Below are 14,442 nucleotides of genomic sequence, written 5' to 3' on the forward strand. Positions count from 1 at the left end.
CATTACACCTGTCCTCACACAAGCAGGGGAGTTTCCATCTGTGGGGACATTTTATTGGCTGTCAGTCCATTTCCAGATTTAAGTCATCCACTCTCCTCTTCTTTCTGCTCTGTGGCTGACATCATTTATGGCCTGGGGTCTTTTGCTTCAGTCTCCATATCTTGCACACTCTAGGGTTTCTGGTAAACTCAGGTGTTACCCAAAAAATGATTGGATGTCTCACATCTGTGATGCAATGGTAGAGCATCTAGTGCCAACACAAATGTTAGAGGCTGGGAATCCATCCAAAATAAGATATGGGTGATATAAACAAGTAAGAAAGAAAGGTTGTGGACCAATGTACTTCCCCAACAATGTCCGACATCAATCCAACTAACAACTCTATCTTCTACATCTCTCTCCATCTACCCTATGCGTCAAAATATGGTACGGTCCCTATGCTCGCTGTCCCTACCAAAGTCATTAGACTACGCCAAAAGAAGCTGATCTCAGGGCCTCCACAGCTCCATCGGTGTTAATGGAACATGATTTTTGCAGTTCGTTCCGGTCATTGGCAGCAGAGAACTGGAAGGAAAGACGACCAAAGGAGGAATTGGCTTTGGGGGTGACCAGTGAGATATACCTGCTGGAGCGCGTGCTACGAGTGGGTGCTGCTATGGTGACCAGTGAGCTGAGATAAGGAGGGGCTTTACCTAGCAGAGACTTGTAGATAACCTGTAGCCAGTAGGTTTGGCGACGAGAATGAAGCGAGGGCCAACCAACGAGAGCGTACAGGTCGCAATGGTGGGTACTGTATTATCTGTCATATCGGATGTGTATGACAGCACTGCAGTGAGAGTTGAGAGTTCTAACTTGACCAAGAAACTAAAAAGAGACAATGTTTTGTTGCAGTGAACATTCCAAGTAAAGGATTGGAGGGTAAAAGCAAGGTGGTGCGTCACTTCCTACGAGTATAACCAAGCGGTTGTTTATTTACCTCCTACTGTACTATATCATCTGTCCCAGAACCGTCGAGGCTCACAAACACTAATCCCCTCACATCAAAGACCAAAACATGTCTTCTTTCAGCCACAAACATGGAAAGGAATGTGGAAGCATTATAATGTAAAAAGACAGGTGTAATATCCACCACATAGGGCACAATCTCACATCCAATGTTGTATTGTATTGCACTGTATTAACACGAGATTATTTAAGCAATAAGGCCTGAGGGGGTGTGGTATATGGCCAGTGTAACCGGCTAAGGGCTGTTCTTAACACAACGCAACGCGGAGTGCTCGGACACAGCCCTTAGCCGTGGTATATTGGCCATATATCACAAACCCCAGAGGTGCCTTATTGCTATTATTAACTGGTTACCAACCTAATTAGAGCAGTAAAAATAAATGTTTTGCCATACCCGTGGTATACGGTCTGATATACCACGGCTTTCAGCCAATCAGCATTCAGGGCTCGACCCACCCAGTTTATAATACTCAATAACTTATCAACATTTACCACAGCTGCTGCAATAATAGTATTTGTAGAATAAGAATGCGTGAGGAGAAATGCACAACCCTGTTCTTTCCACATTAAAATGAAAGAGGTGGAACCGCTGACTAAGTGATCAAACATAACAAACAGACCAGAGCAATGACCTGTGTTTGTTTTTGTTCCCTTGATTGGAGTGGTTTTCCCCCTCAATGACCCCTCGTTCCTCGTGGAGCACATGACTCTGTCATAGAGTCTGACTGGCCGGCTGGCCGGTGTAACTTAGCTCCCAGGAAGAACCTTAGAGCCCCACTCAGGTTCACTGGGTTCAGCTGGTTAATGACTGACAGCCTGTAGAATGTAGCCCCAGCTAAAGTGCATTCCAAGAATCCAGCTCATTCTCTCTCGCCCTGCCTATGTTTCTTCCTGTGGTTCGTGAGGATTCCATGCCTGCCTTCCTGTCTAACTCCTCTCTCTGCATGAAGCTTCTCAAGGGTTTCCTCTCTCTCTCTCTCTCTCTCTCTCTCGCTCACACACTCACACCGAGCTTGATGAGTTCACCAGGCCTTTTTCCTACTGCCTTGTTCACTGGCTTCACACTGGCTCGTCGACTGCAAGGCCTTTGTCATTGTTTTGCCCAGTGGTGCCATGACTCATACCAAATATAACCTATATGTATCTGGAGGCCTATAAACAAGCAAGAGAGAATGGGAATAAACAACATGGGCTTTGGCTTATCTGGTGGGCCCACCCATGGAATCCATGGATTAATGCACCCCCCAAAACAACAAAGACCCAGGGTATGATCTCGTCACCATCTGCCCCGGCTCCACTAATCATGCCCTGCCATGCCAGATGGGCTGCCAGATATATGGCAAGGTTATCCAACCCCAAACCCAGCCAGCCATCAGCTGTGCCAATACTGGGCCAGAATGCCCGGACTGGGGACATTCTAGTTTCTATAAAGCAGACTAGCCTGGTATTGGGCAATCAAGGGGGCTTTTCTCTTAAATCAATGCATACACATTAGAGCATATACACACAGCATCTGGACTGTACGAAATATATGACAATGGTGGTCTGTGTCAAACTATGCTGCCAAAATGTATAAGCATCCCCTAATATGCTGTCAAAATCCTACAATCCGGCGAGCACAATTCTTACCAGCGGTAGGTCCGGATGAATACATGAATGTGGAATGATCTGTCAAGAAACGCCAAAATTCAACCACAATGTGAAAACAACTGTCATGCTGTGAACATGAATTGTCAATTCCATGCCTATTAAACGTGATGTACTGGTGGCACAGATACGAGCACAGCCCACTGGGCACACCACATCATATCAACATGGATAATTAGGTAATATTTGATTGAGATGTTGATCAATGAGATTAGAAACTATATTCACCCACTCAAAAAGACAGCCAAAAGTTTGTTGAATTTCCAATGTGTTATCACTGTGGTTTCTAGTGATGTGCCGTTCGCGAACAATTTGTGCTTTTTGAATTACTCCTTTTACTGACTCGTGAGTCATGACTTGTTTTCCTGAGCGACTCGTTCATTTTAGTCATTCGTGTGACCTGCTAGTGCTGGCCACAATGAGTCTTACAGCAGGATTAATACATACTACTCCTGCTCAGCGGCTCCAGAGATGTGCTCCGACCACCAACTGTCTGTCATATGTGCGCAGGACAATAGATCATGAGCATAGAGGAAAAAGACATGTTAAGAATTGATCATTGATTGTGCATGGTGCAAGAGTGAACGCAATTCATTGATGATTGAATATTATGATGGACAGAGCTTTCTAGAACCTTAACACACTGGAACACTCGTACTCTAGAACCTCCACAAACCTGAACTCAAGGGAAGAATCGTAGGGGGTCTGCAGTTTTCCGAACGACATCACGCTTATCACCCTCACGGCAGTCAAGCAATGCACTCTGTCAAGAGTCGTTCACAATCTAGTCCGGTTGCGGCCCCAACTAGACCTCAACACATTTGTATGCCTAGCGATCAACAAATGTACATTGTTAAAAGCACACGTTTGCAAGTCTCAGTCACAAATGACAGCTCCAATAAGACACCTATTGTGAATGACGTGAACGAGAGGCTTGTCGAACCATGACTCTTTCGAGTTTTCAGTTCATCGTTCACCAGTCGTGCTCTGGGCATGACTGACTCAAATGAACAAAATGAGTCGAAAGATTTCTTCTTTTTGACTGAACGAGTTGAAAAGATCAGATTAAAAGAGCTGAACCTCCCATCCCTGTCTAAAACCACAACCAAATTCCAATGGAAAAACAATGTCTCATTTTCGGTTTAGTCACCACCCAAATGTCTATCATTGCACATTCAACCATTTAAAAGCACAACAAAGTTCAAATGGGAATACAATGTCAGATATGTTGTTTATTTATACAACAGATTAATGGGTTATCAATGTGCTTCATCTAATAGCAGAAACAAATGGTCTGGACTGGAGACGTGATTACATTAAAAGTACATGGTGCAAATGATCAATGCCATGAGATTCTGCGCAGATTATTACAGAAATTGTGAAGATCTCCACAGACCTGCGAAGACCTTTGCATGCTATGTTGAACATGCACGCCTTATATGATTACATAAGAAGACATGTATAGTTACAGTAACCTCAAAATGTGGCCATGGATGTGATAGGGAAAGGGGGATACCTAGTCAGTTGTACTACTGAAATGTGTCTTCCGCGTTTAACCCAACCCCTCTTAATCAGAGAGGTGCGGGGGACTGCCTTAATCGACATCCACGTCTTCGGTGCCCAGGGAACAGTGGGTTAATGCCTTGCTCAGGGGCAGAACGACTGATTTTTACCTTGTCAGCTCGGGGACTCCATCCAGCAACCTTTCTGTTACTGACCCAATGTTACATTCGTTTGTAAGATAACCTTAACTTTAGGTTATTTGCTGTATTACAAAAGTAATATTGAATTGTGTTTGTTTGACAAGGCAACCAAATATCAACTTTTAAATTAGATATATCTACTGCTTAGTTAGTTCCATCTGAGCCACTGGCTTAATCACATTCGTTAACTTTTATTTGTGGTTGAGTTGGAGACGTGAATCCAACATATCATTTGTTAACTTGTCGGCAACTTATTAGACTATTTGTTGCATTTCAAAAGTGATATTGAATTGTTTGGTTGTCAACGCAACCAAATATCAACACTTGATGTATCTTCTGCTTAGATAGTTCCATCTGTCCCACTGACTTAGTCTGGCTTTAATGCCAGTTTGTATACAAATTAATAATTGATACATTGATGACTTTTTTCAAATCCAATGTATTTTCCACAAAGATTCCACATCACAATACGTTGACAAATTACATTGAAACAACGTTGATTCAACCAGTCTGTGCCCAGTGGGAGGGAACTGCATGCATCAGGACGTAGGATGTACACATCCTTTCACACTTTGATAAAAATACACGTTTCTGCTGTGCTAGTAGGGCTGGGGGATATGGCCTAAAAATCATATCTCGATTTTTTTCAAACTTATGGGCGATTCACATTTCATAAGAAATAGCACAAAAGGTCAATACGTTTTTATCAATGTGTGCACTTCCATACATTTTGCATTAAAAAAAACATTTTATTTCATATAGGAATTTGATGGAATATAGGTTTCGATGCATGTTTGCTGACAGTCATGATGAAAAATCACGGGATTCATGTGTGAAATATAATCACATGACAGACACCGCTGCTTGAGCACCATTAAACCCTCTACTGCATTCACAGACAATATGTTAATGGGGGAGAAAGAGAGAGAAAGAGAGGGAGAAAGAGAGAGACAGAGATATAAAGCATAATAAAGGTACATAAAGGAGGGAAAGCTAAAGAGAATACAGAAAGAAAAAGACAATGAAAGTGATAGATAGATAGAAAGAGAGGGATATTCATCTACAGCCTCTCTCCACGGTTTGGTCTGTCTGCCCTGGAGCGCTCTGGCACTCGGGCGTCCCCAGAGACAGTCTGTCCTTATCACCTTGGATGGATTGATGGGAGTGATAATGGGGAGAGGAGAGGAGGTGGTGAGGTGTCGCTCTGACTGTTTTTCCTGCACCTCAGCAAACCTCTCAGAGAGACGGGAATCCTGATACACTCAGTCATACCCGCACTTGACTTTCACTACGCTCTACACTGTAAATTATACATGTACCTCACAGCACTATCTGTTCTCTGTACATACTAGGGGGCTGTGCTTCAATACTGCCTGCCAGACAGTGTGTGGAAGAATAACATACGAGGTGATGTCTCATATGGATAGATTCCGCATGGGTAACGGTAGATTCTGTACTATGTCTTTCTCCAGTGGAGTTGAATCCAATGCATTGGTACCACTGTCTGTCTATCATACAGACGTTCTCCCTCTGTGTGACAGCACCGAGAAATGCCTCACAGTGCTTCACCATACATAATGTAATTGTCTATTTCCATGTAAAAGGGCCAATGAGCACCAACATGTGAAGAACATAGGAGCATGTCCAATTGGCTGTCAAATGCAAGCTAAGAGTCAATATTTTTGAAAATTAAGGCATATACTGTATATATCTTTCAACAATTTTCCATCCTATAAATTAGAAATAATCAAAGGCTTTGATTCTGGTCAAACAGAAGGAAAAGAGTCTTAGAAAACATCTACCAGAAAAAGTCTTAAAGGGTGTTAGAAATACATCAAAACAGAATAATGTTGAAGTAAAGACCCCTTCCAACTAATATCAACACTTATATTTAGTTTAGGAGAAATGTTTCTGCCTTCTATAAGTTTAAGAAACATTGCCTTGTACCTTGAAATTCCGTTACCAAAAACCCACATATCTTTAAGATATTTTCTAATTTCTCTCCCTCATGAGGAGAGGATAATGAAAATTCACAAAAGTAACAAGTAATGGTAGACCTCTCAATTAGTTATAGTGTTTTTACTGATTAAGTGATTAACACCCCCCCCCCCCCCCCCCCCCCACACACTCTATTTGCCACCGCTGCTGAAATACATCCTAAGGGAAACAATGACTATGAGTGGAATATGACAGGCACACACACGCACACACAAAGACGCAGCAGACACACACACAGAAGCGGACACAGACACACAGGCGTATACAGACACAAAGGTGGACAAACACACACAAAACACCCTCTGGCAATGTCCTCACATGACGAATCTAAGATGAAAATAGACCTGCATTCAGTTCAGCTAGTCCTATTTATTCTTATTACGATGTGACAAAATACGGGTCGGCAGCCGGCAGATAGCATAGTGGTTTGAGAGGCAACCGGAAGGTTGCCAGTTCAAATGCCAGGTCTGACAAGAAAAATCTGGCAGGAAGTGAGCTGGCAACCGGAGGGTTGCTGGTATCAAATCTTAGATACCATCGCCTGCTGTTGTGGACTTGAGCAAGGCACTTAACCCCCCGAAAACAACTACTCCATGGGCCCCATAGTATAGTGGCACCCTGTTCCATGTGTATCTTTCTGAGAGGCTGGGATATTTGTTTTTTTTAACCTTTATTTAACTAGGTAAGTCAGTTAAGAACAAATTCTTATTTCCAATGGTTTAACTGCCTTGTTCGGGGGTAGAACAACAGATTTTGACCTTGTCAGCTCGGGGATTCAATCTAGAAACCTTTCAGTTACTGGCCCAACGCTCTAACCACTAGGCTATCTGCCACCCCAAAGCGGAAGTCAAATTTCTGTTTGACCTTGATACAATTAAGACAAATAAAGTGATCTTAATCTTAAATCTGCAATATGCAATTTCTGGGGCGACCCAACCAAATTCACATTGAAATGTGATTTACAGATCTGTCATTCTCATTGAAAGCAAGTCTAAGAAGCGGTATATCTGTTCTATGCGCGTTATTTCTATGCTTCCCGTTTTTAAGTTTTGTTTTTGCGTCTTTAACTCTCGGTTTGGTACATCAGCTTCAAACAGCTGAAAATACAATATTTTTGGTGATGGAAAAGATATTTCACAGCAGTTTAGATGATACAATGATTTTCTACACTGCACCTGCTTGTTTTGTCACATAAACTGAAATTAGGGGAACTATTAGAATTTTAGCAACCAGGAAATGGCGGAGCGATTTCTGCATAGTGCATTTTTAATCTTAATTTAGACACAATCTACAATTTCCACTATAAATGTGACTGTCAAAACGCTACTGATTTTACTTTTCTGTACAGTGCATGTCCATATATCTTGGATGTGTTGCTGATATGGCATGGCAGTGAGAAGTTACCACAAGCGAATCCTGTTATTTAAGCGAGTGAAAGTGGCAATACGCCTCCGTACATACACAGCACAGGAAGTGTGTTTCACTCTCCTCCCAACCACATGTATGTCTGTCACAGGATGCAAATCCAAATTCACATAGAAATGTGAGTTACAGATCTGTCATTGAAAGCAATTCTAAGAAGCGATAGATGTTGTCTATGTGCGCTATTTCTATGCTTCCCGTTCTTAAGTTTAGTTTTTGCGTCTTTTACTTTTGGTTTTGTACACCAGCTTCAACCAGCTGAAAATACAATATTTTTGGTTATTGAAAATATATTTCACAGCAGTTTAGATTACAATGATTCTCTACACATTGCGTGTTTCAAATCAAATCAAATTTTATTAGTCACATGCGCTGAATACAACAGGTTTAGACCTTACAGTGAAATGCTAACTTACAAGCCACTAACCAACAATGCAGTTTAAAAAATACGAATAAGAATAAGAAATAAAAGTTACAAGTAGCAGCAGTAAAATAACAATAGCGAGACTATATACAGGTGGTACCGGTACAGAGTCAATGTGCGGGGGCACCGGTTAGTCAAGGTAATTGAGGTAATATGTACATGTAGGTAGTGTTATTAAAGTGACTATGCATAGATACTAACAGAGAGTAGCAGCGGCGTAAAAGAGGGGGGATGCAAATAGTCTGGGTAGCCATTTGATTAGATGTTCAGGAGTCTTATGGCTTGGGGGTAGAAGCTGTTTAGAAGCCTCTTGGACCTAGACTTGGCACTCCGATACCGCTTGCCGTGCGGTAGCAGAGAGAACAGTCTATGACTAGGGTGGCTGGAGTCTTTGACAATTTTTAGGGCCTTCCTCTGACACCGCCTGGTATAGAGATCCTGGATGGCAGGAAGCTTGGCCCCAGTGATGTACTGGGCTGTACGCACTACCCTCTGTAGTGCCTTGCGGTCGGAGGCCGAGCAGTTGCCATACCAGGCAGTGATGCAACCTTTCAGGATGCTTTTGATGGTGCAGCTGTAGAACTTTTTGAGGATCTGAGGACCCATGCCAACTCTTTTCAGTCTCCTGAGGGGGAATAGGTTTTGTCGTGCCCTCTTCATGACTGTCTTGGTGTGCTTGGACCATGTTAGTTTGTTGGTGATGTGGACACCAAGGAACTTGAAGCTCTCAACCTGCTCCACTACAGCCCCGTTGATGAGAATGGGGGCATGCTCGGTCCTCCTTTTCCTGTAGTCCACAATCATCTCCTTTGTCTTTATCACGTTGAGAGAGAGGTTGTTGTCCTGGCACCACACGGCCAGGTCTCTGACCTCCTCCCTGTAGGCTGTCTCGTCGTTGTCGGTGATCAGGCCTACCACTGTTGTGTCATCGGCAAACTTAATGATGGTGTTGCAGTCATGCCTGGCCGTGCAGTCATGAGTGAACAGGGAGTACAGGAGGGGACTGAGCACACACCCCTGAGGGGCCCCTGTGTTGAGGATCAGCGTGGCGGATGTGCTGCTACTTACCCTTACCACCTGGGGGCGGCCCGTCAGGAAGTCCAGGATCCAGTTGCAGATGGAGGTGTTTAGCCCGAGGGTCCTTAGCTTATTGATGAGCTTTGAGCAAAGAATAGCATTCTCACATAGGGGTGTTCCTTTTGTCCAGGTGGGAAAGGGCAGTGTTGAGTGCAATAGAGATTGCATCATCTGTGGATCTGTTAGGGCGGTATGCAAATTGGAGTGGGTCTCGGGTTTCTGCGATGATGGTGTTGATGTGTGCCATGACCAGCCTTTCAAAGCACTTCACGGCTACAGATGTGAGTGCTACGGGTCGGTAGTTATTTAGGCAGGTTACCCTAGTGTTCTTGGGCACAGGGAATATGGTGGTCTGCTTAAAACATGTTAGTATTACAGACTCGGACAGGGAGAGGTTGAAAATGTCAGTGAAGACACTTGCCAGTTGGTCAGCGCATGCTCACAGTACACGTCCTGGTAATCCGTCTGGCCCTGCGGCCTTGTGAATGTTGACCTGTTTAAAGGTCTTACTCACATCTGCTGCGGAGAGCGTGATCACACAGTCGTCCGGAACAGTTGGTGCTCTCACGTTTGTTTCAGTGTTATTTGCCTCGAAGCGAGCATAGAAGTAGTTTAGCTCGTCTGGTAGGCTCGTGACACTAGGCAGCTCTCGGCTGTGCTTCCCTTTGTAGTCTGTAATGGTTTGCAAGCCCTGCCACATCCGACAAACGTCGGAGCCAGTGTAGTACGATTCAATCTTAGTCCTGTATTGAAGCTTTGCCTGTTTGATGGTTCGTCGGAGGGCATAGCGGGATTTCCTATAAGCTTCCGGGTTAGAGTCCCGCTCCTTGAAAGTGGCAGCTCTAGCCTTTAGCTCAGGGCGGATGTTTCCTGTAATCCATGGCTTCTGTTTGGGGTATGTAATAACGGTCACTGTGGGGACGACGTCATCGATGCACTTATTGATGAAGCCGATGACTGATGTGGTGTACTCCTCAATGCCATAGGAAGAATCCCGGAACATATTCCAGTCTGTGCTAGTAAAACAGTCATGTAGCTTAGCATCTGCTTCATCTGACCACTTTTTATTGACCGAGTCACTGGTGCTTCCTGCTTTCATTTTTTCTTGTAAGCAGATAGAATTATGGTCAGATTTGCCAAATTGGGGGCGAGGGAGAGCTTTGTACGCGTCTGTTTGTGGAATAAAGGTGGTTGGGAATTTTCTTGTAAGCAGATAGAATTATGGTCAGATTTGCCAAATTGGGGGCGAGGGAGAGCTTTGTACGCGTCTCTGTTTGTGGAATAAAGGTGGTTGGGAATTTTTTAACATGCTGATAGAAATTAGGTAAAACTGATTTAAGTTTCACTGCATTAAATTCCCCGGCCACTAGGAGCGCCGCCTCTGGATGAGCGTTTTCCTGTTTGCTTATGGCGGAATACAGCTCATTGAGTGTGGTTTTAGTGCCAGCATCGGTCTGTGGTGGTATGTAGACAGCTACAAAAAATACAGATGAAAACTCTCTAGGTAGATAGTGTGGTCTACAGTTTATCATGAGATACTCTACCTAAGGCGAGCAAAACCTTGAGACTTCCTTAGATATCGTGCACCAGCTGTTGTTTCCATATATGCATAGTCCGCCACCCCTTGTCTTACCAGACTCCACTGTTCCATCCTGCCGATACAGCGTATAACCAGCCAGCTGTATGTTGATAATGTCGTCGTCCAGTCACATCAACTGAAATTAAGTGAACTCTTTGAATTTTAGCAACCAGGAAATGGCGGATCGATTTCTGCATATTGCACCTTTAATTAGAAAGCTAACTTAGCTTGTTCATTGTTGCTCATGTGAGGAGTTAGGCTACCATGGACAGCCACACGTTATTTAGCAACATTGATTGCACTAAATCGTTTATTGCAATCTTTAACTTTGTTTTCACTGTATTAGGCCTAGTTGATTTAATGATGCTTACATTTTTAAGTTGAAATGGTGCTGGAATAGCGGAGGCAGTGCTCCAGTTTACTTTTTGCTGACTTGAGGTAACTCTGTGGTTCTAAATCAGTAGTCGTTTAGTAAACTGTCGGAAACGTTTGCTTGACCATGATGTATGTCTGGTTTGTTACACGCAATAATTGCCTTATGGACATCACCGGACAGATGTTGCTCTCCGGTTTTGTGATGAAAGAAATGTATGTGCTTGAATTTACTCCGCCTCAATTTACTGTTGTCTTTTTGTTGTCTCTGCCTTATTGTATATCCCAGTGGTGTATGAACAAATGGGTCATAGAGCAAACAACGCAATTATCACAACATAGGTTGTATTATGGAATTTTTCCTGGCTTGGCTTCCTCAGTTATTATACCCACACATCACCACTGCACACTTGACACGATTATATCCTCCTCGACTATCATAACTGCTATTTTAACAACATTACATTTTACAGTAGTATTTGTGGTTATATGGTTCAATTACTGAGAATGTTGTTTTAAAAAGGTGAGGTAAAAAAGAAGGTTAGGTTAGGTTCAGACTTGTTTTTGATGCATTCATAAAATGCTGTAGCAGCTATGCTGAATATTTCAGTTTCACAAGCAGTAGCAATGCACGGGTAAAATCACAGAAAAAAAGCCCCCCAAAAAAGCCATATTACAACCTATGTGGTGTGATAATTGCGTTGTTTGCTCTATAACCTGTTAGTTCATATGCCTTTGACACCGTGATATATAGGCCTGAGGCCGAGACAATAAGAAGACACAGTGGCAGAATAAATTAAACCACACATTTGTTTCATCACAAAACTATAGAGCAACCTCTGTCCGGTGAAGTCCACAAAGCATATTGCATGTAACAAACAGTTAAATGACCTACAGCATGGTCAAGCAAGTTAATGTTTTCGACATTTTCGGACTACTAAACAACTATTGATTTAGAACCATGGAGTTACTGCAAGTCGCAAAGAAAACAGGAGCTGGCACCACTATTACAGCACCACGGTTGGGTGTATAACGCGAACATCTAGCAACCCAAAAGTTGCAAGTTCGAAACTCATCACGGACAACATCAGCTAATTAGCAGCTTTTCAACTACGTGCTACTTTGCAACTACTTAGTATTTTAGCTAACCTTAACCCTTTAACCTAAATCCTAAACTTAACCCTGACCCATAGCTAACGTTAGCGGGCCACCTAGCTAGAATTCGTAACATATCATACATTTAGCAAAAATCGTTACATATCATACGTTTTGCAAATGTGTAACATATTGTACATTTCGCAAATTCGTAACATATAATACTAATTGTAATTTATCATACGAAATGAGTTATGGAAATCCACTAATTAATACATACCATACAAAACGTAACATATCATACTAAATGTAGTGTCTCGGATTTATGTACAGAATAATACGAAATGATGGGCTGAAACACATACAAAGACCGAGGGGCGCTGTTTCGCTCGCTCGAATGATTTCTCCGGTGAGATACATTCAGCCGCTTGCGAATTGATGAAACATTATGAAACACAGAGAGACGAAAGATAAATTATTTTATTGGTCAATTTTGGGGGGAAACCTGGCTTCACTTGGCATCCATGAATACACGCCACTGTTCACAAGTCATCTCTCACATGCCACGTTCTATTCAATTTAYGGCATGATCCTGGTGCGTGGTTGTGTGCATATAGCTAGCTTCCCCATGCATGGTTGAATGTGTTCATTGACTGGCTCTGGCAGACTGACAACAACTCAGGGTCGTCCAAGTCCCACCTCCTCCTTTTCCCCTCTCCCTCACTCTATCCATTCATTTCAAAACAATGATGCAAATCCGCTTCCTCCGAATCAGATGCTGTGCTAAAAATGTTCCACTCTCAAGTGTCTGAGTTGCTGTTGCACCCAAATCCGCCTTTCCCCGTCATGTGAGACCATAAACAAGGAAAGATAAGGGAAAGCAAGTGACCTTAGTATGATTAGATTAAAACAAAGAGGCAGCTGTTCAAAGACTGCTCAAGTAACAGGTCAGGGAGTGCGAGTGACACCACATTCCAGATTGAAAGATTACAATAGTATTAGATGGCCAGGAGGGGTAGACGATATTCATGCATGGCACTGAAACAAAATCCGTTATATTAAATCAAATTAATCAATCAATGCAATGAATCCAAAAAAATAAGATTAGGACATTCAATCATTGATCATTTAAAAATAATAATTTCAGACATTCATCTACATATGATAAGATGTATTGTCATCTGTAATTGGTGTTTGTAGCCTAACACGTGGGGAGCAGAGTGACATCTAGCCGTGAAACAAAAATTGTCAATGTGCAATTTATTTCCCGTTTTTTGTGAGTAAAAATCTATATTGCATGATTGAAAGTCACTAATTCGTTGAAAAACATTAATAAAATGTCCTTCTAGCGCGGCCAAGGGCGGGAATAGGAGCTACGAGATGTGATCCTTTGTCCCTCTCTGCCCCCCCTTTCCGCAAAATGACAGTGCCCTCATCGTTATGGAAGCTCGAGTCATGTTGACCATGCAGCGACCACCCAGCCTCTGCGCTTTGACCGTTCGAAAACATGCCCCCCACAACAAAGCGCACTGTCACGGCTCTGCACAATGGGACGAGCACTTCAAGGTACAGCCAAATGAAGGATATTCGTTGGCTATGCTGATTAACAAAGTAAAAAAAATAAAAAATACACGCGTCTCTATGCATTTACGTATGCATATGATTTGATGTCAACAAAGAACTTATGGGAAATGTAATGCAATGCGCGGCAACATCAGTATAAAACAATCACTGCAAATTGAACAATGCAATCGGGGAAAGGAACGCACTTTAAACCAAAGCCATAATGTAATTAGTTATAGGTAATAAGCAGTAATAAGCTCACCGTAACTTTCCCGTTTTCTTGCACGTCAGCGCTCCGTTGGTCTCTTACAAATTAGAATGGTTCCACATGGTGACTTCAGCAGCACCCCCTCCAAACTGCTGAAACCGCGTGTTTTTCAATAGTCATCAATATTTTGTTTTATAACGTGTAAAAGTGTGCTTACACTATTACAATTGCTATTCGGTGAATGTTACGGTTTTTGTTCCTTTGAAAGACAGCGTGCAGCCTCCTCTGCTGTTTGTATCGCTTATGAAACGCCTTCTCCCAGGAGCTACATTGTTGACATTCGAGGGCT

At 42.8% G+C, this 14,442-nt stretch overlaps 1 protein-coding gene across 1 annotated transcript in view; it reads right to left on the reverse strand.

The window, feature by feature from the left end:
- Window positions 1-14,442, reverse strand: part of LOC111963128 (transcription regulator protein BACH2-like) — a 44,488-nt gene extending 30,046 nt beyond the window's left edge. Inside the window, exon 1 of the mRNA XM_023986365.2 lies at window positions 14,148-14,442. The gene's annotated coding sequence lies outside the window, so the exon portion shown is untranslated. The remainder of the gene's footprint in view (window positions 1-14,147) is intronic.

The sequence above is a fragment of the Salvelinus sp. IW2-2015 genome, linkage group LG4q.2 (genome assembly GCF_002910315.2).
Source record: "Salvelinus sp. IW2-2015 linkage group LG4q.2, ASM291031v2, whole genome shotgun sequence".
Taxonomy (NCBI): Eukaryota; Metazoa; Chordata; class Actinopteri; order Salmoniformes; family Salmonidae; genus Salvelinus; species Salvelinus sp. IW2-2015.